General features: G+C 37.8%; 1 long non-coding RNA gene across 1 annotated transcript; it reads left to right on the forward strand.

Moving 5' to 3' along the window:
• LOC137854445 (uncharacterized) lies at positions 1–27158 on the forward strand. The gene is made up of 6 exons (XR_011095170.1): positions 1–105; positions 10851–10931; positions 12466–12573; positions 13213–13263; positions 23001–23053; positions 23169–27158. It is a non-coding gene; the product is annotated as an uncharacterized lncRNA (long non-coding RNA).
• The last annotated feature ends 319 nt before the right edge of the window (positions 27159–27477 follow it).

Consider the following 27477-nt stretch of genomic DNA (forward strand, 5'->3'; position numbering starts at 1 on the left):
ATCCTAGTTTCTACCACCTGAATCACAAACTGCCTGCCACTTCCTGAAACAGTGAGTCCCTGGCATGGGACTGAACTGCTCTGTCCTAACTCTCCGGAGAAGAAGGTAAGTAGAGGCCAGATGGTGCTCAGTTTGCTCTTTGTTTCCTACACATTTTTTGTGGATTGAGGCAATGAGGTTGAGGACATTCTGCTTCCATGGGGCAGGGGGTAACCAGCTTTCCCAGAGTGTGGGACCAGACAAACTTTTCTTCTCAGACAAAGATAGTTTTGCTTATTTATGTAGATTTATTTATGTTATTTATTTATGTTGTATTGATCTGTACATTTCCATTAATAAGGCTCATAGTTTAGCTTTTTGTTTGTTACTTAAATTTAAACCTGTGATTGTCACAGGTATTCATTCTTATATAAGTTATCTTCATAGTTGTGTTTACTTCAAGTGACTGCATTCCTGATCTTGGTTTATGTTGTTCATCTATTACAAATTATTTCAGATGAAGTTACTCTACAATAGTAAAGTATTACTAGTAAGGTAACTTCAGTAGTAAATATAAGTTGCATTCTGTGTTTGATGGGAGTCATCTGGGACTAAAGAATTGGTTTTGCATCTGAAAATAGTGCCTAAGATGAGAAGAATTCTGTCTCTCAGAGGAATTATCTTTCAAAGTTGTCAAGTCATTAGATCTGATTTATTTCTCAAATGATCTCTCTCTGTGGATTAACTGAATTGATTCTCTATTTAAATTATCCAACAGCATTTTAAGTTTAGTGAAGGACATTAATAAATTGTTTGTTGTTTGTGAATGTGTCCCAAATGAAAAGAAGTATCATAGAGTTGTTAGAAAGTGAGCTCACTTGTCATCTTCTTCAAATATTTTATTTGCTTTTCTTTAATGTTCAGCCTCTCTCTGAGTCCATGCATCCAAGCCACTTCACTGATGCTTCAGATGACTCAGCTCACAGAAACTTATGGCATAATTGGGATAGACTAGTAGTGAAAATGAAGTCTTGCCATCCCAGGTGTATCTTTAAGTTGCATTTTGCATTATTCAACTACAACGGCTACAAGTTTGTATGCACTTAACTGCAGGACTATCACCTTTCCTCTTGCTATCAGTGCACTGAGTGCACTAATAGGCTTTAATAGCCCTGCCTGCTCACACGGTGCCCCTGCTCTTGCCAACAGCCCCAGAACCCTACTGCAGCAGAGTCCCCAGGCCCTGCCTGAGCTATACTGCTGCTCTTGGGACATGCATCACCACCTTGCCATGTCTGGGACCTTGCTACCAGTCCCCAGGCACTATCTGGGGCTCTTCTGAGTTTCTCTGCAAAGCAGAAACCTGCGATCCAACAGTCTTTAACTTGTACAACCCTGCATCTCTGTATTATGCTCCTGATGTATATGGTTCTCCTGCAAAGGGTTACAAAAGGGTATAAGGGTCCAAAAACTTGTTTTGAATAAGGGACTTCTACACTACAGAGAAATAGGAAATTTAAGGATTTCATTCAGTAGCTGCTTTACCCACTGCTTTGTTTACTTGCATACAAGCAGAGAGACTTATCAGCTACTAGAAAATAGTTTATCTTTTACAATCTAAGACCTCTTTGTATTAAGACTACACTAAATAATTGAGGAGATGATTTTAAATTTTTGTTTTGGTTTGGTTTTGATGGGGATTTTGTTGTTGTTAAAAACAGAAGCAAATTCTTTACCTTCTGGTACTTACTACTACTAAAACTAAGTTGCAGCAACATTGCACCTATGAGTCATGAAAGAAAAATATATGTTTCTGCCAAGAATACCGTAGAAAAAATTAATCCCTATAGTTGTTATCAATATATACATTAACAATGCTATTAGGAAGGATGGTGTTCTATTGGATATGTTGTACGTGGTAAAGCTATGAGGTATGATGGGGCAGGGGTGGGTGTGGGAAAGGGGGGATGAGTGTAACATCTGCTCATATTAAGATTCTGTAGCTGCTGAGTACATATGTCCCTTATTTATGTTCCCCAATGATTTTCCAACATCCGTTTAATTATTTTAAAACTAGGTTCAGAGATGTTAGTCTTCAAGATTTTCTTTAGTGACATCCTGCAATGGGATGTAATTTTCACATCCACATATGCGTAAGGAGACACACACACACACACACACACACACACAAGATTAAAAAACAAACAAACAAAAACTTTATCAGGATCAGTATGATGTTTAACACAAAGTTGTAAGTATTTTTTATATTGTAAAACTGGGGAAAAAAGGAGAGGGTAAAACAGAATTCTGTGTGGTGTTAGCTTGTTATTCATTATTCAAATAATGCTTCTTGTTCCAGATCAGTATTTGGTCATACTTAATAGCTCATGGTATAAAGGAAAGTTCATGCTGCTTGACCATTGATTGATATTTTTAGACCAAAGCTTTTGCCTGTTAACAACATTTCTATCCTCCAAATTCACCATCTCTTATGATTTCTAGGTATGAATCAAACCCATGAGAATTTCAGTGTTAAGAAGCTGTTGAGAAAGAAAAGGAGAGATGTATTTCCATAGAGAAGACCTTATTTGCATTTACAGTCAAGGAACAGCAGAGACTGTGCAACTGAGAAAATTTTGCAAGATGATGCTTGTAGAAATACTCATATACTTCTAAGGGATCTTCAGACTTTTTTGAAATAGCAGGTCTTAGAGAAGCTTGTGAAGAAGAGCTTTTCCCAACCTATGAGGACTCACCTCAAGGTGTTTGTTTACCCTTCCTGGAGGGAGGCACATTGCTGTGCAAATGGCTGTATGTTGCACTCTAAACTCTAAGATAGTGCAACAGAACGTGAAGAGAATTGCATAGGACTTTCATGTCTGGCTGCCTACCCTGGCAGTATGGATGATATTCCCCTTGCTAGACAGCTCTTGCAGGTTGTTTTTTTTTTTTTTTTTTTTTTTTTTTTTTTTAATTTTCGTAGACATTGGCTAAAAGTCTGTGTTTGTGTCAAGAGGAAATTATTGACAAAATTGTTTATCATGACCCTTATGGCTGATGTCAAATGTGGCAGAAAGGTTAGGTCAGAATGTAATGTTAAATTCCTCAGAACACAGACAACTTAATGCTTGGGGTAAACATCAGAGTGAATTTAACCTAATGCATTGCTGTCCCTCACCACTCCTCTCTCTCTCCCCTCCCCCCCAGATCAGTGAAGTTTTCTGGACATTATTTTCTTATGCATTAAAAAGAGTTGTTGTCCCATCTGGGTAAACTGATGTGCTGTGGCATTTTGGAGCAGTCTGGATAAAAATAACGGGCAAATAAGGTCAACAGAAAACATCATACATTACAAAAAAATATTGTGTTAGTTTTCTTGCCTATCCATTATGTCAAATATTGTATCACATAATGAACCCATGAAAATCTCAAAAACCTATGTGCTAGAAATTTTTTAAAAGAATTTGCCTATACCATGTTCTTTTTCCTTGCTTTAATGATGTTATGGCATATAAAATTGCTACAGAACTGCAAACTGTGACCTTTAGATCCATGGATCCATTATGAGGGATTTCCATTACTAGAACTGGTTTATTTGGGGAGACCAAGGAAAACTACTAGGACAAAAATCTGTACTGCAGTGTAGCTTTTTCTAGTTTACTCACAGCTTCTATTTTCATTGGAAAATATAAGTGCTCCTTACCTTTCCAAAGGAACTCATAATTTAGGCATGACTATGCGTAAATATTTCCAAGCATATAGTCACTTCAGGAACAGATGCCCTGGCCATGTCTGTGGGCTGTCAATATGAATGATTTATTTAAGGCCCCAGTGACCTATGGGAAAAGCTGCTGTGTGAGGAATTAGGTACACTCAACATGCATGGGACTGGTGGTCACTGCCTGCTTTGCTATCTTTGTTGCCGCTGGGATCCTCTGCCATACATACACCTAAATGCTGCAGGTTTCCAGAGTAACAAGCAGAAGGAAGATGCGTTACCTGGGATGAACATAGTAAAGAGGGTTCAGGATGTTTAAGGTGCTGGTAAGTGGGATGAGTAAGGATTAACAGATACTCATAAGAAGTGATCATGATGAAGTACACAAACTTGAATAAAGACAAAATTGGTTGAAGTCGGAGGCCAACCCATACGTAACATCGTGCTGTAGGAAGGCACATGGGCTGCTGCTTTTGTGGCTGCAGGCTGCTTAGCTGAAACACTGCTAACCTTTCTGAGGCCTTGAAAAATTAGTTACTTATATTAAACTTATATAAAGTTCCTCTGAACTGTCCTTTTCCCTTGGGCAACAAACAGTCTCTAAATTACTTCTCAGAGCTGTGCCAGGAAGTGCTTTTAAATGTTGGAAAGTACACCATATATTTCTTAAAACCTTTTCTGCTTATTTAACTCCTGGCTCACCTACCTTAGCTACAGTAGAAAAATTGCAATTTTATAATTTTGCTGTGACACATGCAGAAAAGCATGGTTCGTAATGTGAATGCACGAAAGAATCATTTATTTTCCCCAGCTATACATCACCCTTTTCTTTTTCCACTGCAATTCATTATTGATTTCTTTTTAAATACTGGAGAAAATACCTCTCTGCATTCATCATATGATTTCTTCTATTTAACAAGTGTATATGGTATATATGTAAAGATGTTGGGAGAATATGATGTAACTCGAGAACTCTCGTAGGGAAATTATCTCTCTTTTTCCCCATTGCTGTCTGTGTTACTTCAGACTCATTGTGAAACTGAAGTTCCCCAGAGCATTCTGCATAACAATTTTGTGAAGTTGATTCCTTGACATTTTCTGTGAATCTAATCAATATTCTCACATCAAAGAAAAACAAGCTCTCATGCTTATTTGTACTTGTAGAAATAAGCTTTGGAAGCCCTCATTTACCTTGTGTAGTACTTTGTGAATTAAGTGCTCCACCAAGATGTAGTATTTGTAGAGGCTAAGGCTATCCTAACTCTCTTATACATTCAAAACTGTGCTGTAGAAAATATAATATGTTCTGTTAGAGGGGTGCTGCCCACTTATTTAAGCCCTAAATTGGCAAACTCACAGTCCAAACCCATAGCTGTTCCTCAAGAGCTTTTGTCAGCTGTTGCATGGCCCATGAGTTCACGGTTAGCAGAAGCCATCTATACCGCAATACTATCAGGAACAATCACATGCTATACAATATACAAGGTTCTAAATTGCAGAGGTGGAAATATTGAAATGTTATTTCACTCAAAAACATTTCTTTTCTGAAAGAGTAAAGGAAATATTTTTCACTGAAATCAATTTAGTGTTGAAAGGTCCAAAGAGAGATTTCCCAAGATGCTTAAGTTGAATAGGTATGCCATAATAAGTGTGATTTAAATACATTGTGTTACTGCATTCCAGTACTTACAGACAAATATATCAATACAATAGCAATAAAGTAAAAGTCCTGAGCAGAATTATGGTTACATATTTTAGTGCACTGCTATTGTTTTATTAGTGATTATTTTTTTTTTTGCAATCAGTATTTCTAAATGCTCTACTCATGAACTGAAAAGTTAGTATGCAGACATAACCAGGAAGATACCTGTTCCCCAAAGACACTGCATCTCTATGCAGTCAGCATCTAAAGCACAAGAAGTGTTGTGGTCGTTGTTTAACGCTGTCAGGCAGCTCAGCCCCACACAACCACTTGCCCACTGCCCCCAGCTGGGATGGGGGAGAGAACTGGAGGGGTAAAAGTGTGAGACCTCATGGGTTGAGACCAAGACAGCTCACTAGGCAAAGCAAAAGCCATGCACAAGCGCAGGAGAACAAGGAATCCATTTGCTGCTTCCCATTGGCAGGCTCAGCCATCTCCAGGAGCACAGGGCTCACCCCACAGCACGTCTCCTTGGGAAGACAAACGCCATCACCCCAACATCCCTCCTGCCTCCTCCTTTCCCCCAGCTGCTGTTGCTGAGCACAGTGCCACACAGTGTGGGACATCCCTTTGGGCAGCCTGGGCCAGCTGTCCTGGCCGTGTCCCCTCCCAGCTCCTGGGGCACCCCCAGCCTCCTCGCTGGCCGGGCAGCACCAGGAGCACGAGAGGCCTTGGCTCTGTGCGAGCACTGCTCTGCAGCAACTGAAACATCCCCGTGTTATCACCCCTATTGTTATCAAAAATCCAAAACACTGCACTGTGAGAGCCTCTGTGAAGAAAATTAACTCTGCCCCAGCCCAAACCATGACAAGTTAATATCTCTGAGACACCCCTGCCATATCACTCCAGTGGGAGGGTGATCTCCTTTCAGAATAATGGTGGAGAAATCCTGTTTTGATGTATTATGTGTGAGCTGGTATATACAGTGTTGCTCAAAGGTAGATGGTCTCATTTCTGTTTACCTGTGAAGACTACTGGCTTAGTCATCCACCTATGTGTGCTACTCACAGGGAGCTCCAGGCTGCCATCAGCTTATGCATTGACATAGTTATGATTTGGCAAGTGGGAAGCTGGGATGCTTCAGTGGGGACTGAGCAGTAAAAATACAGTCCCTCTTTAATGGTGCTGGTCTTGTCATTTGCATTAACATTGCAGTGACTTTGAATGGTATCAGACATTGCTATGTTGTAGAAAGCAATAAATACAGAGAAATTTAGGATGCCTCGTGTAAACAGAGCAGGAAGGAAAACTGAAGTAAACCCAGAGGAAACACATGTACTTCAAATAAATAATTCCATCTTCTCTTCTGCACTTGCTTGGTTTGACACCAAACTGACCTTATTTTATGTCTCCTCATGGCTAGCAGTTGAGGACTATTCAGTAGAAAAACCGAAAGACATGCAGTCTTTGCTGTCTGGCCAGGACAAAATGCAAATCAGGGCTTTTAGGAGGTAGCTGGTTGCTGAATCTGCATCGTAACACAATTGCAGAGTCTGTCTCATAAAGCATCTGTAAAAAAACTGTAGAATTGTTAATGATTGTAATGGCACCTATTAAGTTTTAGTGTAGCCGTAGTTATTTTATGCATTCTAAAACACAGTTGCTTAGGTTTCTAGGTAGAGATTTAAATGTCTATTTAGGTGGGTAGCTTGAATATGTTACCTTCACATTCTCTGGAAGTACAGGCACACCAATAAACTGAGCAAGTGTGAGGTACTTATGTGCCTGAGGGACAGAGTATTTGGGATGATAGGTTTCAAACATTTTATTTGTTTTTATTGGCTCCAAAATACCAGGAAAAAGAAAAAAGTTGTTTCCTCTATCTTTTAAAAATACAAATTTACATCCATATTGGATTTAATGTTCTTTTCTGTAGCATTGGAAGATATATATATATATATATATATATATATTTACTTCAGACCCTGTTCTTTACAGCTTTTATTTTTTCTGTGCCTCGGTTAACCCATCTTCTCAAGTTGATGCTATACAAAAAAACAAAAAAACAAAATGGATACAATAGTACAGTTGATAGGAACTAGAAGCCTCAGCATCTATCAGAGACTCAGTATATGCAGCTGCTTTCCAAAATGCATGCATTTGTTCTACTCAGCTTGATCAAGGTATAAATCAGAGAGGAGGATTCTGCCCACTGAACATTTTAAAAAGACTGATAGAGATGCAGATGGGTTCTATAAAACAGGAGACTCTGAATCTAAATGTGAAATGAAATATAGATGAAAATGCCTTGCCTCAGTTTAAATATTAACATCAATATCTCTTGGATGAAAAAGACCAGTATTTTGTGGTTGTGACATTTCCCACAGTTACAAAACAAGCAGATTTCTTAGGGATAGTTCTGAACTATATGGAAAATAAATCTATTTTGTAAATGGTGGTATGATTTTGTATTCAATGCAGCCTAAATTGTTAAGTTCCATTATAAGTCTACATTTTGGGGTTTGAAAATAAAGAATTAAAAACTTTTAATGGCTTTAGAAATAGGTGTCTGTTATGCCATGCTCAGATTCTGCAATAACTGTTGAGTAGACTTACCTGTTTTCATTGCTTATGTAATTTTTTTTTTCAGAATCAAACACTTTATACAGATGGAGATTATAAATGTTCTCTTTGTCCTAGATAACAAATCCACTATTTCTAATAGAATTGGATAGCATTAATAATGTGAAACTTTTCCACCATCTGGTGAAGAAATCTTGTGGGAAACTTTTTAACAGAAAACAAGGTCTGATTTGTAAATACTGACTCAAACTCAGATATTCTGGGTTTTGGGTGTTCTTAAAATGAACAGTAGATGGCTTCAGAGGATATTCCCACCAGTGAACAACCACTGCAGATAATAGCAGAAGGCAGCCACAGATCATACAGAACAATCCCCAAATATTGTTATGGGAATATCAGGTTTTCCTTTTGGCATGCACTGCTATTAAAATAAAATAAAATAAAATAACATAAAAAAACCCAGCCTGTTTGCCTAAAATACTCTGTCAAAATTCTCCAAATAAAGTCTAAAGCCATACGGTTAGCATTTGTGTTTGGCTGGATTACACTGAATGTCCGCTGAGTTTAGTGTCTCCCATGAGAGTGAAGCTGGTAGCACAGTTGTAGGTAAAGGGTTTCTGAAGAGGGGGAGTGTTTAGTGAAGTTTCTTGCATGAGCCTTTCCAACTCCTGTTAATCTGTTGTATTCACAATACTGTGGTGAATAATAACTGATGCATCTTTCTTCTGCAAATCTACAAACTGTCTTTCAACACATAATGCTGTCTTTCATCACATTGTAGCAATGAGTTCATCATTTAGGTGTGCATTTCTTGTTAAAGTCATTTGTGCCTTTAAAGTAATGAGCATTTATTTCATGGAATATTTACTCACTGTTATCTCTTTTGTGACAATCATGACTTCAAGCATAATCCACCCCTCCCTGCAAACGTTTCTTATGCAGCTGAACCTCTGCTGAGTTTTCTTTCTCCTCATTCAGTAACTGTTCAGTAACTTTGTTCATTTTTGCCACCTTCTCTTTGCTTTTCTATTCTACCTCCTTTTTTTTTTTTTTGAGATGTGATGGCTAGATCTGTACCACAGCAACATTTTCTCCTTTGTCAAGGGGTTGGGGAGTGGGGTGGTGACAACACACAAAAAAACAAGCCCACAAACATTGTATTATCTTCTTCATTATTGTAGTTAAGCAGTTAAAACCACAGTTCCTGTAAATGGTATTATTTTTGAAAGTATTGGGCCTTTCAGAATATTTTTATATATGAAGATATGCCCATATCTGCTTGACAACAAAACAAAACAAAAAAACACTTTTAATATTTGGATAGACTGATGTAAATATCTTCAAATTTTACATATACAGGAACTGTTTGAATTGTCTCACCTTTGGAGTAACTCCAGTGTTTGGTCACAGTATTGTGTCTTGTGTAAACAATGAAGAAAAGTTTTTTTTTTTTTTTTTTTTTTTTTTCCCACATATGTGTGTGTATACATAAATACATAAGAAAGTCTCTGTGTTCTTCATTCTTAAAAAAAAAAAAGTAAATGCTACTTCAGAAAAAAAATAGATCCCCAAATGAACCATATTTTAATATATTAATAGATTTAACATTTTCTTCTTAAAATATTAGAGATAGCTAGTCTTTTGGCCTGTTCTTAGCAATGTCATTTCTCTCAAAACTTGAGATGAAGTAAGAACATACTCATCTCTTGCATTTCAAGTAACTTCCTTTGTAATATTCACATTATAAAATGTATCAGTAGTCATTTTTGTTATTGGATTTTATAGACAGAAAGTGATGAAGTTAACTGTAGCATAGGAGACCAGCTTTCTTCATGGTCCAAGATGTTATAGAATAAAATAATCACTTGTTTACTACGAAGTAGCTGATACCCTGCTGTTCCAAGCTTTCTTTCTTTCTCTTTCTTTCTTTCTTTCTTTCTTTCTTTCTTTCTTTCTTTCTCTCTCTCTCTCTCTCTCTCTCTCTCTCTCTCTCTCTCTCTCTCTCTCTCTCTTTCTCTTTCTCTCTTTCTCCTTCACTATTGTTCATCAGTTAATTATATCTGTAAGAAGGGATTGTTAATTTCATTTCCCCCCTGTGATTTCCTATATAGAATAATAGAATTCATTGCTATGTAAATATATAAGAATCAGGCAAATCATTTCAAATGAAGTGCTTCTGAGGAAAAGAAAAAAAAAAGATTATGAAATCTAGTGGCCCTTTTTCTTATGCTATATCATCTTTTTTCTTCTCCTCACATACATCTGCATATGTACATGAATACACTCATGTCAGTTTCTTTGTCTAGCCTCAGAGAGCAATAAATTTTATCACCTGGAAATTCAGGTAATAAAAAGCTAAGGAATTAGTTACATCAGATAGATGGAATGAGGCCATTTATAAATGCCTCATGTTTCCTTTCTAGTAAAGGAAAAAAATGCAGGGTACTAACTCCATGCACAGAAACAGTCTCCTCAGAGCTCATTTGCATGTTGGAGAACTATTGTACCTATATGTGCTGACCATCAAATGAGAGCCATCAGGGACTTACAGGTTTGCTGAATCAGAGCGACACATTGCAGGTCTAATGCCTCCCTAGCTCCTGTGATGATGGATATTGACAAGCTGCCTGTTTTTGTTGCTAATTTGTTTTCTGATTTATAGCTCTTTTGTGTGCATTTCAATTTTATATATGATATATTTCCACTGTTGATGCTGTCTGCCTTCTGCTCACAATAGTGTTCCTGTGTCCCAACAGATTCATGTGTTTGTGGCAATGCAAGAGACAGAAGTGATGGCTCTTCTCCTAGGATGCAGCTTTTAAATTATCTCTTACAACCAAAGCAACACAAAAAATATTTTTTTCAAGTGGTCATGGTTCCAAAGGAATTTTCCTTTACAGAGGCTTATTTAATGCATCTGTTTTCTAGGGTGTGCAAACTACAAAAGGTCATAATCTGCAGGTGCAAATACATTCACCATACTTCTCTGGAGTACAGCTTGATTCTGATGTAAGTAAGCTGAAGGTCTTAACCATAACCTCATTTGCTTTTTCCTGTTGAAATGTTACATTACTTTGAATGCAAAATTTTATCTCCAAAAAGGAGTAAGCACAAAATAAAAGATGAGAGAGAGAAATGGAAGCAGAAATTAGAGCAATTAATATTACCAGCTGTGACTAAAGCTGCTATGAATATGGTGATTCCAGAGCATTTAGCATATTTATATGAAAAGGTATCTTAAATATCTGTTATATAATGATATGACTTCCCATATAAAATTTGATTACACAGAATTAAATATAACTACATTCCATGCAGCAAAATAAAGGTAAAGCTAGGAGGGGAGCAAACTTGGGATATTCTTCCTGCAAAAATTTAGAAGAGTGAGAAAATAAGCTAAAATATTGTTATCTCTGTCTCCTAAAGCCTCCACATTTCTTTTTTGAAAAAAAAAAAAAAAAAAAGAAGGAAGAACTTTCTTAACTATTCTGTCGATGGACTCTAGATTTTGCAAAAATTAGCTTTAAAAATGATACTCCATTCGAGACTCAGCTGAAAGAGCTGGAACTTGGTGGTGGGACAAATTAGCTTTTTGTACTTCCAACTTCCAAGTTATTCAACTTCTGGAGACCTGAAAACATAGGGAAGAGTTACCATATTACTATATGTAGTAGCATATGAAAGCATATGAAAGTAGCATGAGGTCAGACATACATCTGATAGGACCCTGGTCAGACTCTGACAGACACGCCAGTTCTTATGAAAGACTGCTTTTGAGGAATGGTAGTTCCCAAGTAACTTTCTGTTTTTTAATTTCTTTTCAGTAAATTCTATTTTTTTTTTTTCCTAGAAAAAAAATGATGCCATTACGAATAAAACAAAAACTGAGGGTTAGTAGCAAGGCATCTGCATTGGCTTAAAGGCTTCTTTCTCTGTATGCCACTAAGCATACTCCACCAGCTAGACTCCCCTTGTCTGTAGCTTTCTCTATTCTATTTTTAACACGTTTGTCTTAGGCACTGAAATCTTCCTCCAGCTCACAAATGCCCTGCTGAGGAATAAGGTCGATCACATCCTGTGAATAACTATATTATTTATTTTTCATTGTCTCATCTTAGTTTTGTAACTGGTGCATAGCAGTATACTATATAACTTCTCACACTGCTCATTCTAATTGCATGTCTCAGAGTCAAAGCCGTGGGTCTGCCTGCACAACTGAAACAAATAAAAGATCAATTTATGATGAATTAATTGTGCAAAGTGAGGGATAGCACCTGCAAACTCTTCCAACCCAATTATCCAGATCTCTTGGTACCTACCCCCAGAGGCAGGTTTTGCCCCTGCTGCAGGCTGTGGAAGTACATTGTGAAAATAATTGATAGAGGCACTGAGTGGTATTCAGGCCTTGAGATACTGAATTTGGAAGATCTTTTAGCTGATTTTTTTTTTATTTTTTTTAATTAATTTATTTATTTCATGTCACATAACACCAATTTTAAATCAATACTTTTTTTTTTTTTTTTTTTTTTTTTTTTTCCAACAGAAAGGAAGGAGGAAGGCTGAATTCCCTTTTGTTACATGTAGATTAGCTCTCTGCTTGCTGTCAATATACACATCAGCTAGACAAAGTTCGGACAGCACTCTTTTAAAGGTCTGTGCCAGTTTACAGCTTGTCCTTTTTCATGTCATTTTCAGTGGCTTTTGGTACCCTTCTTATTGCTTTATTTAACCTTTATTCTCCGGCTTGCATTTGTCCCGATCAATGGTAAGTGCACACCTTTCTGTTCTGGACTCTCTGTGGACTATAACAGGGTTTTGTTCACTTGATTGAGTTGTTCTATTATCGCTATTTCTGTTTTCTCTCTTAAAGCTTGGCTTTCCTTAATTCACTTTAAACAAACATCTGAATAGCTGTAAAGGGCTGATGATACCAATCCTGTCAAGATCCCATTGATCTTCTAGCTGAAGCTGCTGGAAGATAAGCTGGCTGGTTTCTCTCAGTACTTTGGTTTTTAATTTTCTGATTATTTTGATAGCTTAGTAGTTTTTGTAGCAATGCAGGTTAAATCAACCTTGCATTTTCATGTACACCTTCTTTCTGTGCAAGTCCCAGCCAATATGGCACTGTCAGAAAGTGTTAGATACAGCTTTTTATGTTGTCTGAAACAGTTTCTCAACCACAAGCTGGAAATAACAGTTTGAAAGCCTGTGTCCCGGACTGAGTTTACCATGTTGTGTTAACACTTATCTTCATTATGGTTATTTCTGCCAAATGTTTTCTGCTTTTCAGACAGTTCCAGTTTTCCTGAAGGGAAAGATCTGTTGGGCATTATCTGTGGAGGTAAATAACTGACCATAAATAATGTGAGAGGAGAGAATTAGCTTGCAATGGGTTGTATTTATTTATACAGAAATTCTGATATATTGTGTTAGGTACATGTAGCTGTGTCCTGAGTTTTACATTTTTATACTCTATTTTTAACATGTATTTCAGATTGCAAACTTTAAACAATGACAGCACATTCCTAGGTTAAGGAACAGTGATGACCTGGGGGTGGGTCTGTGCAGTTGAGAGGAGGTATTGCAGAGCTCCCTGAGCACCTGGAGCTGTGCACCATTAAGTCTTGCTGCAGTGGCTTTGGGGTTGGATATATTCTGTACTCATCAAAACCTCTGCTTTTGGTTTTAGTACAAGCAGAGCCGTTTCAAATTTCTGCATCCCTGATGTGTAAGACATAGACTTAACATTCACAGTGATGTTTACTTACTTGTCAGGTTCTTCCAGCTGTGCCAAAAATCACAACATTATGTATTCATTCATTATAACAATATGATGGTCTGATTAAGAAGGTCTGTTGGCTTCCCTACAAAATAAAAAAAAAAAACAGTTAAAAAACAAACAAACAAAAAAACCAACCAACCAAACAAACAAACAAAAAAACACAATTAAATAAATCGTACTTTCTTTCTCTGAAGCAGAATATGAGAATTATGAAATGACTCTTTCAGGCTTGGCAGATTTGGAGTCCACAAGGAATTTTCCTCTGTCAAATTAGTAGGGATGTTTTCTGTTGTTACCTTGTAGTGTGGCAAGATCTATGCTGCAGAATCATTTGGCAATTTATCTAACTATGAATGTGAAAAACAGCAGTTTCAAGGACTGAGTCCAGGTTATGTTTTATCTTTTGTCTCCATATGTGGTGATTCTTTTGGTCTCTTCTGCTCCTTTCTTCTGGTTCTTATTTGAGAACTTGGAAAGAATGAATGGATCAAATCTGAATTCAATGTAACGTCACAACCCTGAATTTTAGGAGACGAAACATTCAGTTGTTTAAAGAATTAGTGGATTGGCCCCAATGAGAAACTGCCCTCAGGGATAAAGGAGTGGAATTTTTCCTCTCAATTCCCATGTATGAAATCAGCCAAGGAAGGCAGGAGACCAGCATGGCTGAGTAAAGACCTCTTGGAGGTCTAAAGGGTAAGAAGGAAATGCACAGGATCCAGGGATATGTATCCTGGGAAGAATATAGGGATATTTCCTGGGTGTGTAGGGATGGGATGAGAAAAGTCAAGGGACAGTCTGAGTTGAATTTAGTGAGTAATGTGAAGAATAACAAGATGGGATTCTACAGGTATGATGGTCAGATAATGATTAAAGCTCTCCATCCTCTTGTTCCCCAGTCTATACATATATCCAGGGTTGTCCTTTCCCAGAACAGAATGTGTCCCCTACTCTTGTTTAATTTCATTTGACTGGTGATCGTCCAGCACTCTACGTTGTCAAGATCTCTCTGCAAGAGAAGAACAGGTTTGAAACCACCTGATGAACCTGAACATATGCAAGTCCACGGCATCTGACCAGATGCAACCAAGGGTCCTGAGGGAACTGGCAGATGTAGATCCTACTCCACAGGGTATTTGAAATGTTATGGCAGTCAGGAAAAGTCCCCAGTGACTGGAAAAAATATCGCACCCATTTTTAAAAGGGTAATAAGGAGGACCCTGAGAGCTACAGACCAGTCAGCCTCACCTAAGTGCCCAGTAAGATCACAGAACAGATCCTCCTGGAAGTTATGTTGAAGGATATGAAAGACAGAGAGGTGATTAGAGACAGCCAACGTCTTCATCAAGAACAAATTGTGCCTGACTAATCTAGTGGCCTTCTTTGATGGAGTGACTGCATCAGTAGATGGGGAAAGAGAACTGATATCATCTGCCTGGACTTCTGTAAAACCTTCAATACAGTGCCTCACAATATTCTTGCCTGTAAATTGGAGAGAGATGGATTTGAAAGGTGGACCATTAGATGGATGAGGAATTGGCTGGATGGTCACATCCAAAGAGTTACAGTCAATGGCTCAGTGTCCAAATGGAGAAACGTGATGAGTGGTGTCCTTCAAGCGTCTGTACTGGGACCAGTACTGTTTAATATCTTTATTAATGACTTAGACTGTGTGATTGAGTGCACCCTCATCAAGTCTGTGGATGAAACCAAGCTGAGGGATGCAGTTGATATATTAGAGGGAAGGAACACCATCCAGAGGTACCTTGACTGGCTTGATAAGTGGGCACATATGAACATCATGAATTTGAACAAGGCCACGTGCAAGGTCCTGCATCTCAGTCAGGGCAGTCACCAGTTGATGCAGACCACGTGATGAATAGATTGAGAGCAGCCCTAGGGAGTAGGTCTTGAGGGTACTGATGGGTGAAAAATTGGATATGAATTGGAAATCATAGAATGGTTTGGGTTGGAAGGGATCTTAAATGTGTTCTTGCAGCCCAGAAAGCCAATCATATCCAGAGCTGAATACAAAGAAGCATGGCCAGCTGGTCAAGAGAGGTGATTATTGCCCCTCCACCATATTCTCATGAAACTGCCCCTGGAGTACTGCATTCAGGTTTGGAGCACCCAGCTCAAGAAGGATATGGACCTGTCAGAGCATGTCCAGAGGAGGGCCACAAAAATGGTCAGAGGGCTGGAATAGCTTTCCTATAAAGAAAGGCTGAGAGAGTAGAGGTTTTTCAGCCTGGAGAAAAGAAGCCTCCAGGGAGACCATACTGCATCCTTTCAATATGTAAAGGGCACTTATAAGAAAGACGGAGAAAGAATTTTTACCAGAGCCTGTAGTGACAGGACAAGGAGCAACAATTTTAAACTGAAAGAGGGTAGATTTAGATTGGAAATAAGAAATAACTTTTTATTATGTTGAGGGTGGTGGGACACTGGCACAGGTTGCCCAGAGAAGTTGTGGATTCCCTGTCCCTGGAGGTGCTCAAGGCCAGGTTGGATGGGTCTTTGAGCAACATGCTCTACTGAAAGATGTCCCTGACTGTGGCAGGGGGGTTGGACTATATGACCTTTAAAGGTCCCTTCCCACTGAAACCATTCTATGGTTCAACGATTCACCTCAAAATTTGTGGACTGTGAACGTTATACCCAGGACAATATATAGTACAACAGAAAAGGGCCTTGAAACTGCAGTTTAAATTCATGTCTGCCTGTTGTCCTAAATCACCTGATATAGTTGTCCTACTCTGAGGTAAAGCCATTCCAGGGAATGTAAATAAACTCTTAGGCCAAACAAATAGTACAGAAGTGTAACAATATTTCTACTCCTCTCAATTTATTACTTAAAAAAAAGGTATTTATTTTACTTCAAAATTTTTCTAATACTAAGAGGCTATAAGTGCTGTTAGTGTATCACAGGCTGAAGGTTCAAAAAAGCTCCCCTTGACAGTGATGTCTCCCTGAAAGTGATGTCTTTGCAATAATTCACCTTTGAAGGAATTGAACTATCAAAAGCACCAAGATAAGCTGTAGAAATGCATAGGCTTGCATAAGTGGGAGTAAATGGAATTTTGAATTCAGAACCTCTAGCATCTATAGAGATAATATAATTTTAATCTACCTTTTGTATAGAAAACAAAATTACAGTGAAACATGTAAGCACCTGTATAGTAAAGAAGATGTGATTAACTTTGAGATGCATGAAAAAAAGAAATTTTAATTTAAGCATATCCAAACAGTAAAATTAAAATTCATAGTTCAATAAATAATAAAGAATATTAAAATATATCATTGTTGGTGGGTTTGTGCATGTTTATGCATGAATATATATTTTTTTCTCTGTCTTTGTATCACTGCTTTGTCTTTGGGTCTTTGTAATATTTGTATCTTCTAATGTTCTAATAGCAGTGTGATCACAGATGTCCATGTGATGTCCAGGATATTAGTCTGTAAAGGGTAACTGCCAGTAGTTAAGTCTACTACCTCCAAGTAACAGTAACAATGTCCTCACTCATAAAAGTAATGTCTGATCTACACTGCCAAAAAAAGTCTCTTTTAGCTGGAGAGGAAATAAGGAAATCAGGAATATACACAGAATGGGATACTATATCTTGAAAAGCAGTGTTGGAAGACAATTTGGGTTTACAGTGGACAAGCAACTAAACATATGCTGGTGTTATACAGCAGGGAGCTGGCATATCCTTTGATGCATAAACGGGTCTGGGGGGCAATAAATGGGAGCAGGAAAGTGATTTTAATTCTTATACACAGTAGTGGTGAGCCTGGTACAGGAGTACCATGCACTGCTCTGGTATCAACATTTTTAAAAGGATGCTAGAACGGTGGCACAGAAAAGAACTGTAAAATGCCCTACAGAGACTGCACATCTCTGAGAGATAATTTCATTATAATGTATAAGTATCTTCAGGGGAAAAATACAGAACACTGAACCAATGGCTGGGAGCTGCAGACAGACAAGTTAAAATTAAAATGAGACAATATTCTTAAAAGTGAGATTGATTAACCATTGGAACAAAGGAAGCACTTGAAGTATTATTGTACTGCAGTCTTCAAATGAAGGCTGGAAGTCCTTCTGAAAGTCAAATGTAACTTACAAGACTCACAGAGAAATAACTGTCAGACTCTGAATGGTCTGTTAAATACAGTATGCCAGAGCCACCACAGCATTTGCTCTCTTCTATTCTTTAACTCTATAATGTGAAGCTCTGTGTTTCACTGAGAACTCCCTTCAGATGGTTTGATTTCTGGGCCACATCTCAAAATCCTCCTGACGTTAGACAGGGAGTTCAGAAGCATTCCACTCACATTCTCCTCTGAAAATGACATTTCTCTTTGATTAATCTTGTTGATTTCAGAATATCCTTTGTACTGCGGAACATTTCTTGCAGTCCCTCATGGCTGAGTATTAGTGATGTCTAGTTCATATAATATGATATAAAGTTTTTCTTCATCAGTATGTCCCTCACAGATAGATGAAATCTTAAGTACCTAGAAGTGAAAACTAACTGTTCAAAGTCGGTATATGTCCAGCTTTGTCTAATTCTAATGAACACCTGTTAGACTGTGGTGGAACACTGTGATGGAAAGCCCCATTTCATAAGCAAAATATTTTAATGTTATGCTTAAAGTTACTTCATCTATCCTGCACAAATAAGAGTTATAGCTGAAAAGAAAACCTGTTTGTTACTAGCTAATGGTACACGCTGAGCAGAGATCATAGTTCATGATAATTCTTCCATTTTGTAAAACCAGCTTTTCTATTTTTATTAGCAAAGGAGAGCATTAAGTGTTCATTTTTGGACTGTTTTTCCTTTAAAAATGTATAAAACGTTTGATGACTTTACTGAGCTGTTGATACAACACATCATGGGGGAAAAATAAGCAGTTGTCAATGGTTGATTGAACTGGAATGCTTGAAAAATAATGATGGATGGCAAATACAGTTATAGTTGAAAGTGCTCATCACTTCAGAGTTATCAGCAATGGCAAATAAATATTACTAGCACCTATAGCTTTTGTAGGAGAGAATGGACAGAAAGCTATTTCTCTAGGCAAATCTTTAACAATAGGATGTTTCCAATACATTAAGTACTTCCAGTTTTTGTACCTTTTAGTTTTCTTGTACTTTGTGAAAATTGAATCAGATCCTGTTCTCTTTCTGTTCCAAGTCTCCTATAAGGTGGAATAAAAATAAAAAAAGGAGAAAGAAATACAAACCTTGTGCAAGTTAGTGGACAACGCATGCTTTTTAAGTTGATACTATTCTTTTTTCAACTGTTTTATATGCAATGTTTAAAATATTGTTTTGTGAATTCCTGGTTCTCTTAATTTTATTTTCAAAGTCTTATTTTAAAGTTCAGACTTATTGCTACTATACCATTTAAAGTATTGTGCATTTCATTAAATTACTTGGCACACCCTTTATTCACTGAAGGTACCATTGGGCTATGTTATAGAAAGTGACCTTGCAGCTGTATTTTCAAAACACAAAGATTTGTAATTTAACTTCAAAACCCCACTTGACATGAATAGGAAACATAACTAGTTGGTCCCCCAGCTTGCTATTTAAAAATAGATGCATACTTCCCTAAATGTTTTTAAGGAAAAGACCAGTAGATGGATGGTACTGTGGGATTAGATCATACACTTCAGTATATGAAACAAAGATTAGAGGAAAATCAGTTATGGTAACAGGAAAGTGGAGTTTGGGTTATTTCTTCCTTTCCCAAGATCACACTTCTTTACCTGTTGTCACACAAGTGAAGTGATTCAAAAAAGTTAATGTGTTGCTCTGTGGCACTAAAGGCAGAAGAGATAAAGGCAGAAACTGACTTAAGTGAGGCTGGGGTCTTCCATGTTCCATTCTACCTCTTGAAGAGACTAAAACTGGGAGATGAGTGGTTGGAAAGCTGCCTGGCAGAGAAGGACCTGGGAGTATTGGTTGATAGTCAGTTGAATATGAGCCAGCAGTGTGCTCAGGTGGCCGAGAAAGCCAACGGCATCCTGGCTTGTATAAGAAGCAGTGTGGCCAGCAGGTCTAGGGAAGTGATTGTCCCCCTGTACTCGGCTCTGGTGAGGCCGCACCTTGAGTACTGTGTTCAGTTTTGGGCCCATCACTACAAGAAGGACATGGAGGTGCTCGAGCGAGTCCAGAGCAGGGCGACGAAGCTGGTGAGGGGTCAAGAGAACAAGTCTTACGAGGAGCGGCTGAGGGAGCTGGGTTTGTTCAGCCTGGAGAAGAGGAGGCTCAGGAGTGACCTTATTGTACTCTACAGGTAACTTAAAGGGGAGGCTGTAGCGAGGTGGGGATTGATCTGTTCTCCCACGTGCCTGGTGACAGGACAAGGGGGAATGGACTAAAGTTGCACCAGGGAAGGTTTAGGTTGGATATTAGGAAAAACTTCTTTACCGAAAGGGTTGTTAGGCATTGGAATGTGCTGCCTGGGGTGGAGTCACCATCCTTGGATGTCTTTAAAAGACGTTTAGATGTTGAGCTTAGTGATATGGTTTAGTTAATGTTAGGTCAGAGGCTGGACTGGGTGATCTTGGAGGTTTCTTCCAACCTAGATGATTCTGTGATTCTGTAAAATCTTGATTTGAAAGATCATGAGCTTGCGAATGCACCTGTCAATATTCCTTGTTTCCAGCAAATTGATTAGAAGCACTGGGAAGACAAAAGGTAAGAACAGCTTCTGTGCTTTCCTTAGTGCAATATCTATTTTCTTGATTCCCAAATGAAGCCGTTACAGAAAATTTCATAAATTAAATTTAAATGTATTCTGTTGTGTAATATGAAATTAACTTATTCTTCTCAGAAAACCACAAATCACATAAGTCAGTCTGTTTAATTAGATTCATTCCATAATGTTTTAAGATATTTTCCAAATGAGGAGCAACCAGAATTTTCAGTCCTTAAAAATGCTAAAGAAACTGCTACTAAAGTATATATGCATTCATTTCTTAGATATTGAGGAGCTGCTGCCATTTCATGGTCAATGCTAGGTCTGTTCTGCTAATAATTTTAAAGCCAATTATCATCTTGAGAATTATTTGGTCTATTACACCATCTCTGAAATAAAGATGAGTTGTGCTGGCTTGTGTCAGATATGGTCCCAAGGAGAAGAATGACTGAATGCAATTTATCCCAACTCACCCTCCATCTGCTTGCTTTGAACACTTGGGGCCTTTCAGTTTCATGTTTCTCTTGACCAGGGACTGTTAACTCCATTGAAGTACCCTGGTTTCCACAAATGGATGCCAAAATGAGAAGATCAAACTCATTTTACTTTATGATCCAAGCCTGGATTTGAGTTTAGGTCTCAAGGAAGACAAGGACATAAAGTGAATATTCTCTTTCATTCTATTGTTCAGTTGCTTTTTGTTTTAGCTTAGCTGTCCTGTGTCTTACTTGTAGATTTATGTTATAGATTTAGGTCACTTCCAGAGTTTTACATCTGGAAATAAAATTTTGCTATAAAGCGGCAGCAGTCACAGGAAAGCCTATTTTAATGTCACAACATAAAAGCTGCATATATTATTTTAGATTCAGAGATAAAATGAAGGCTGGTGTTGTGAATCTGTTACAGTAAAAGAGCAAATCAAGAAGTTGCAGCTCGTTCTGGTGTCATATGAAACAACAATATATGCAACTCAGCTGGGGGTTTTCCTTTCAATTTCCAGGTAGCTTTTCCATCTCAATGTAAGTTGAGAATTCAGGGCATTCTTTACTTATGTCTGACTTCAGTCCAACCCAAGTGGTTAAAGGCATTGTAAGAATACGGAGAACAGAGTATTCATTTATTCATTCATTCCTGTAATACTTTTATTAAACTAATGTTCAGGCACCACTAAGGAATATGCTTCAGCCCTTTTCCCATTCTTATTGAGATTTTTCTATATTAAATAGACTTGCCCATCGTATTCAAGTTAGTGTGAAGGGGGATTCACCTTAATAGGTGAACAGCTGAGTCTCAAAGATATGACATTGAAAATGGAAAGATTCCTTGCTAAACTTGTTAATTTATCTAAAAAATGAAATATTCATGTTGTGATTTATTGATAAATATTTCACTATATGTCCTGAGCAATACTAATTTTATGCATTCTAGTCATTATTAGACTGACCATAAGTGACTCCTTAAAAAATGTTTATGAAAGCTTTAGTAGATAAACATGAAACAGTACCATGTAAAAGAAGAATCACCGATACTAGTGGTGTGGGATATACATTCTGTCTTCTGTGTTCCTCAACTGATGTGCTTACAGGAGAGATTTTCTTCAAAGGTTTTATTGCAACTATAGCCAAAAGCTCTGCACAGCTGTGTGGTGTGATCTAAGAAATGAGTTTATATTGTGGAGTGAAATGTATTAAATGATTCCCTCAGGTTTGTGGCTTTCTTTGACACAAATCTTTTTGATTTAAACAAAACAAAACAGTCCCCTCTGTAGCCAGCCCCCCATTTTACTATGAATAGTTTTTAACTGCCACTGAACAAGCCTAATTTCATCCAGTCCCACTTTTAGCTGTGTTACCTCAGAAAACAAAATGTCCCTGAATTCTCCTATTTCCTGCTTCATACCTCATAGTTTAAATAAAGAAACAGAGAAGCCTTGCCTCAGTTCCTAAACTGGGGCCTTTGGATTTATATTATGACAGCTGAGATTATAATGCAACAGAAGATCATACAGAGGTATAAATAGACCTGTCATTTTAAACTAAGGTGAAGGTGTTATGTGCTGGTACAACAACGCAATTCAATAATTAAAATGATTATAGAACAGGTGGCATTCAACAGCATGTAAAATCCTGTACATCAATCATTCAGGAAAGAGAATCAATTAAACCACTTAGTGAAAGTGTAAGATAGCATATTAAAGTTTCAAAGATATGGTCTTGAGGCTGTATCCCTCTCACAGTCTTCTTGGTAGCAAATTTAAAAAGAGGTAGCTGAGATATGATTTACACAAGATTCACCGTGAACCTTGGGGCTTTATAGAGAGATCAGAAATCCCAAATACTTTGTGAACCATGTTTGTTACAGTGATATCTAAATGATTTTTTATTTCTCCAAATAACAACCGAAAAGTTTGGCATCTAAACATGATGTCCTTAACTTATATTACAAAAGGATTTTGTTTGACTGCTCATCTGGACCTAACAAAAAAATTAGAATCTCTCACATATTTGAAATAAGGCAGAAAACTGGAATTGGTGGTATTTCCTGGTTTCAGCCATATTTAAATAAGCTTTTCTTTTTGTATGTTAGGTCTTCTGCTTCAGCTGTGATCAGAAAGAACATAGGAAAGAAAACCAAACAAGGTAAACTAATTTTAAATCTTAAGAAAGACTATGTTTGAAATTCAAATGGAAATGCGTATCTGCTTTTACAGTTGGAAGATTGGTGCACTCATTTTTTTTTTTCTCTGTTATTTAGATTGCAATCCTATAAATCTTTCTACACTGAATTACACTGAATGGTGCCCCACAGAAAGACCAAGATTCACCACCGTCAGTTCCTGAAATGCAAGAACCAGACACTCATGATGTTACTAGAGCCCATGCAGTTCTTAATTTGGACCTAACTTCACCCATTCTCCCTGTCCATTTTTTTCCTTCCCCAGCTTTTTACAGCCATTCAAGAAGTGTTTCATAACTTCAGTATTAGTAGGCATAATAAGTACAAAACGACTAGCAGAGTAACAATAATGTAATTGCAAAGAATGTTAATGGCTTCTGTATCAATAGCACTCCAGCATATTTTTAATGGCGTTGAGAACGACAGTACTGGTAGTATCTGAGAAGCCATCTTTCATTTGACAAGCAGTCTTACTCTATAATGTCTGCCTTGGCGATCAGCTCTCCCCGTGTAAGGGACAGCAGGGGCCATGCTCAAATTACATGTCTGAGTACAAGAGGTAAACGGGTCAGGGCCACTACAGACCCAGTTTCAGAGAACTTAGTCTCCTTGACTTTAATCCTACAAAGTCCACGTTTCATGTGTACTGAATCATTTTTTCTCTGTGTCTTTATAGCACATTTTGTGTGCAATGCAGCCATGCCCGGTGCTTTTGGCTCTTCACTCTGCACTGTAGGAGCTTCCATACATCAGCAAGGCAGCACACTGCACCCAGCTGACTGAGTGTCAGCTTCACGCCACAGTAGCCAGCGGCAGCCTGTGACCTTCGATTCTTTGCTAATACTACTTGACATCTTCTGTGCTTGCAAGCTAGACTGCAAAGAAAATAAATAAATAAGGATAAATTGCAGTGTTAAAGCACATTGCTAAGAACAAATAAACAATGATTGCTCCTTTAAGTTATGGATTTACTTTTTTTCTCTATTCTTCTGTTTAAACATGGAAATTAGTATACTGAATGCTATTCTGCAAGGGAACTGCTCTTCTTTTTAATAAATATTCTGGGAATAGTTTTGTACATTTAGCAAGCTTGAAGTCCCCAGGTTATAAATCATCAATGTTCCATATGGCACAGGCACTTTTTGAACTGTGTACCCACTGGAAAAATCTGTATATCGTTTTTTTGAATGCTTTTCCCTTGCCCCTTGTATTTATAAATCATATTGTCACCTGCATAAGCTGTTTATTTTCCAAATTTTTGTCTGTCTGTAGTCAGGGGAAGGAGGAGGGGAGTAGTGTGGGGGGAGGAACAACAACGAATACCATGTCCTTTCCAATAGCTATGCTATTTAAGCTTGTACAAGTGATGGAAGGCTTACAGTGTATTAGAGTTTCAGCTCTGTTTTCAGATTGTCTGTATTGAATGTTTTTCCTTAAAACAAGTGCAAAGAGCATTTGATCTCCTACCTAAAAATAGCAGCTTTTAATGGAAAGTATGAGATGCTGAACCTACAATGGAGAATGTTGGAAGCAGCTGGGGCTGTGCTGGCCTGCATGCAGCCACAGAGGATGCTGTCAATAGCACCATGGTGATTTGGTCTGCTCCCAGGTGAGTAGGCAGTTATGATAGTCATGACCCCTACCAGTTTTAAGGTTTCCTTTGAGAAATGACCTCCAGGATGCCCTATAGTGGAAAGTTTTTCAATAATACTTCTAAAAAATAAAAGTTTGCATTGATTATTATTTTAATTCAACAGCTTTACATTTAATAAAATGCTCAGACTGCAGATTAATGCTTGACATAATTATTATTTCTCTGTGCCTTGAAAATGATATATAGATTGAAAAGGTCGATTCCACCATAGTTTATGCTGGCAGCTCAATATATGCATCACTGAGGTACCATGCAGCTATTTCGGCATTACTCATATAGAGAAGCTTGCTATACCTTAAGTGCTCCCTTCAGCTTCCCTGCTGCACTAGAAACCTCTGCTTTCTTGCTGCATGAGTTACAGCAACTCTCATTTTAGCCTTTTACTCCTGTTGTCATGTATAACATACTCCACTTCTGGAAGTTGCCCAGAGTCTCATCTTAATGATTTTATTACCTCTCATTCCAGGGAGTTGAAGCATATAAAAGATATATGCTATTTCAATGGTAAATAGCAACACAAAATATGTATCTTATTATACTATTCAGAGATTCCTCAGGCAGGGAGACTGTCAGCTTGATGCAAGTCATAGACATTGTAGTGTTCTGTAGTATATATAGACATCAAAATCATGTTGAGATCCAGCTTCAGATTACTTTGCTGAGCACCCAGAATGCTGGCAGATGCCTTTCATCCTTCTCCCATTGATTTTGCAGACTGAGCATGTGCATTTGAACCCACTTACTTCTTAGCAACTTCCTAACATCAGTAGCAAATGATTATTTGCATGGGCAGTCTCATTAAAGCTAATAGTACTGCCACTGCTGCCACAAGTAAGAGTTAGAGCTTTGTAGTCCAGTCTTAAACTGACAAAGGGAGTGTAAGGCGAGATACATAAAAGCATATGGCCTGAAACAGTGCTGGGAGTAGGTTACCAACTGATTCCATGAATTAATGAACCCTCCCCCCATCTTAAAAAAATCCAGAGTAATTGAAAAAAATCCTCTGAATTCCACAGTAAAACCAGATTACAAAGACTCAAACATCAGCAGGGAAAAGTCAGACATTGATCCATGAATCTAACTGTAGTGCTTGGATTATCAAGGTGGGAATGGTCATGTGAAAGCCACCATCTTATATTTATTTTACTGTAAAAAATAAACACTGCAGTAGCAGAAGACGGTGCCTGAAAGACAGGAATCCTGGAAGCTCAGGAGGGAATCTTTGTGTTGCGAGAAAAAAAAAAAGGCATAACAGGCAGCAAAAATAAAAGGTAGAAGTAAATAATTCACTGTTTTCCTAAAGGAGAATAAAGGCTGAGATGGAGAACATTTGTTTCTTGGAAAGATAAAAAAAATCTATAGTGAAATTAACACACATGAAAAGGTGTACATCTTGTTTTAAGGAAAAGAGCAAAAAATCTGAGCTCATATGCTCCAAATGATATATAAAAAGTCTTATATTGTATATAACATTTATAAGATGGTCTAAAAACAAGCATCTCTTATTTCTGGGCCACCATAAATCACTTAGAGATTGTCACTACATTTTTTCAGTATATGCTGTCTTACTAATGGCATATGTACTAGAAAAAAAAGTGTGTGGGGGGCGTTGGGGGTAGGGAGGGTGGCGGGAGGGAGGTCCTGAACATTTTCTGGAAAGAGACCATCCCATGAACTTAAATGGATTGGAACTAATGACCTAAACCACAAAGCAATATTGAACGTTTTCCTACTCAGCTTGTATTTACGCTGCCATATTGTGTCCCTAAGCCAACAGGAATGGATTTTGCTTTTCTGCTTTTCACAAACATATTATCTGTAGGCAAACACAGGGACTCTGACAGTGACTGGTTCCTGTCCACAATCGTGTTGCTTTATTGTTACAGGGGATTATTTCAGTGAAGAAGCCAGAACTAAATTCAGTAACCCATAACTGGTAATCTTTCAATAGTTTCTAATCTAACCAAGAGCAGCAGTGTGGCTGAAGGGCTATAGGGTTACTGGAGGCCACTTGCACTTGCTCTGTGTACTTGGCACTCAGCTTCTACTGCAGCTAATGAAAATCAACCAGTGGCTAGGAAGACCAGGACTCAGAAGGCTTTTTACCTGCTCTTCTGATCTCAGCAAGCTCCAGAGTATGCCTGTGGCTTTACTTAATCCTCAGCTTAATTTTTCAGCTAGTGATGATATGTGGATTCTTGACTTTATGGCTCCTCTTCTCTAGCTTCTCACTGAGCCCAGTGGCAGCTAGATGTTGAATTACCTAGCATGGGGTTCTCTATTGATAACATTCTTTAAAGAAGAGAAACAATAATTGATAAGTGATGTACTGTAAATATGTATGTAAATAAGAACATGATAGCACTCTACAATGCCGCATTCATACTGTTGTGTGATTCCCTTGTGTGATTCAAATTCCCTCTCATATGAGCTAAAATAAATAACATTTATTGAGAAATGCTTGATTATTTGCTTCAAGAAAGACTGGAAAGTGAAAATGACTTGAGATAAAAGTAAAAATTGTCCAATCTTCTCCTTGATACAGAATAAAATAATAGGGAAATAACTGTGCTGTTTAGTTACTGTACTTACAGATATTGGTTTGTCTTCTGTCATCTGGGATTTCATATATGGTTTCAAAGTAGAATTTTCATTAAGTCATATGCAATGCAATTTCTGCAATTATTGCAGATTCTGTACTCATGTGCCTTTTATCAGCACTCTTTCACTTTT

Source organism: Anas acuta, chromosome 3, assembly GCF_963932015.1.
Source record: "Anas acuta chromosome 3, bAnaAcu1.1, whole genome shotgun sequence".
NCBI classification, from domain to species: Eukaryota; Metazoa; Chordata; class Aves; order Anseriformes; family Anatidae; genus Anas; species Anas acuta.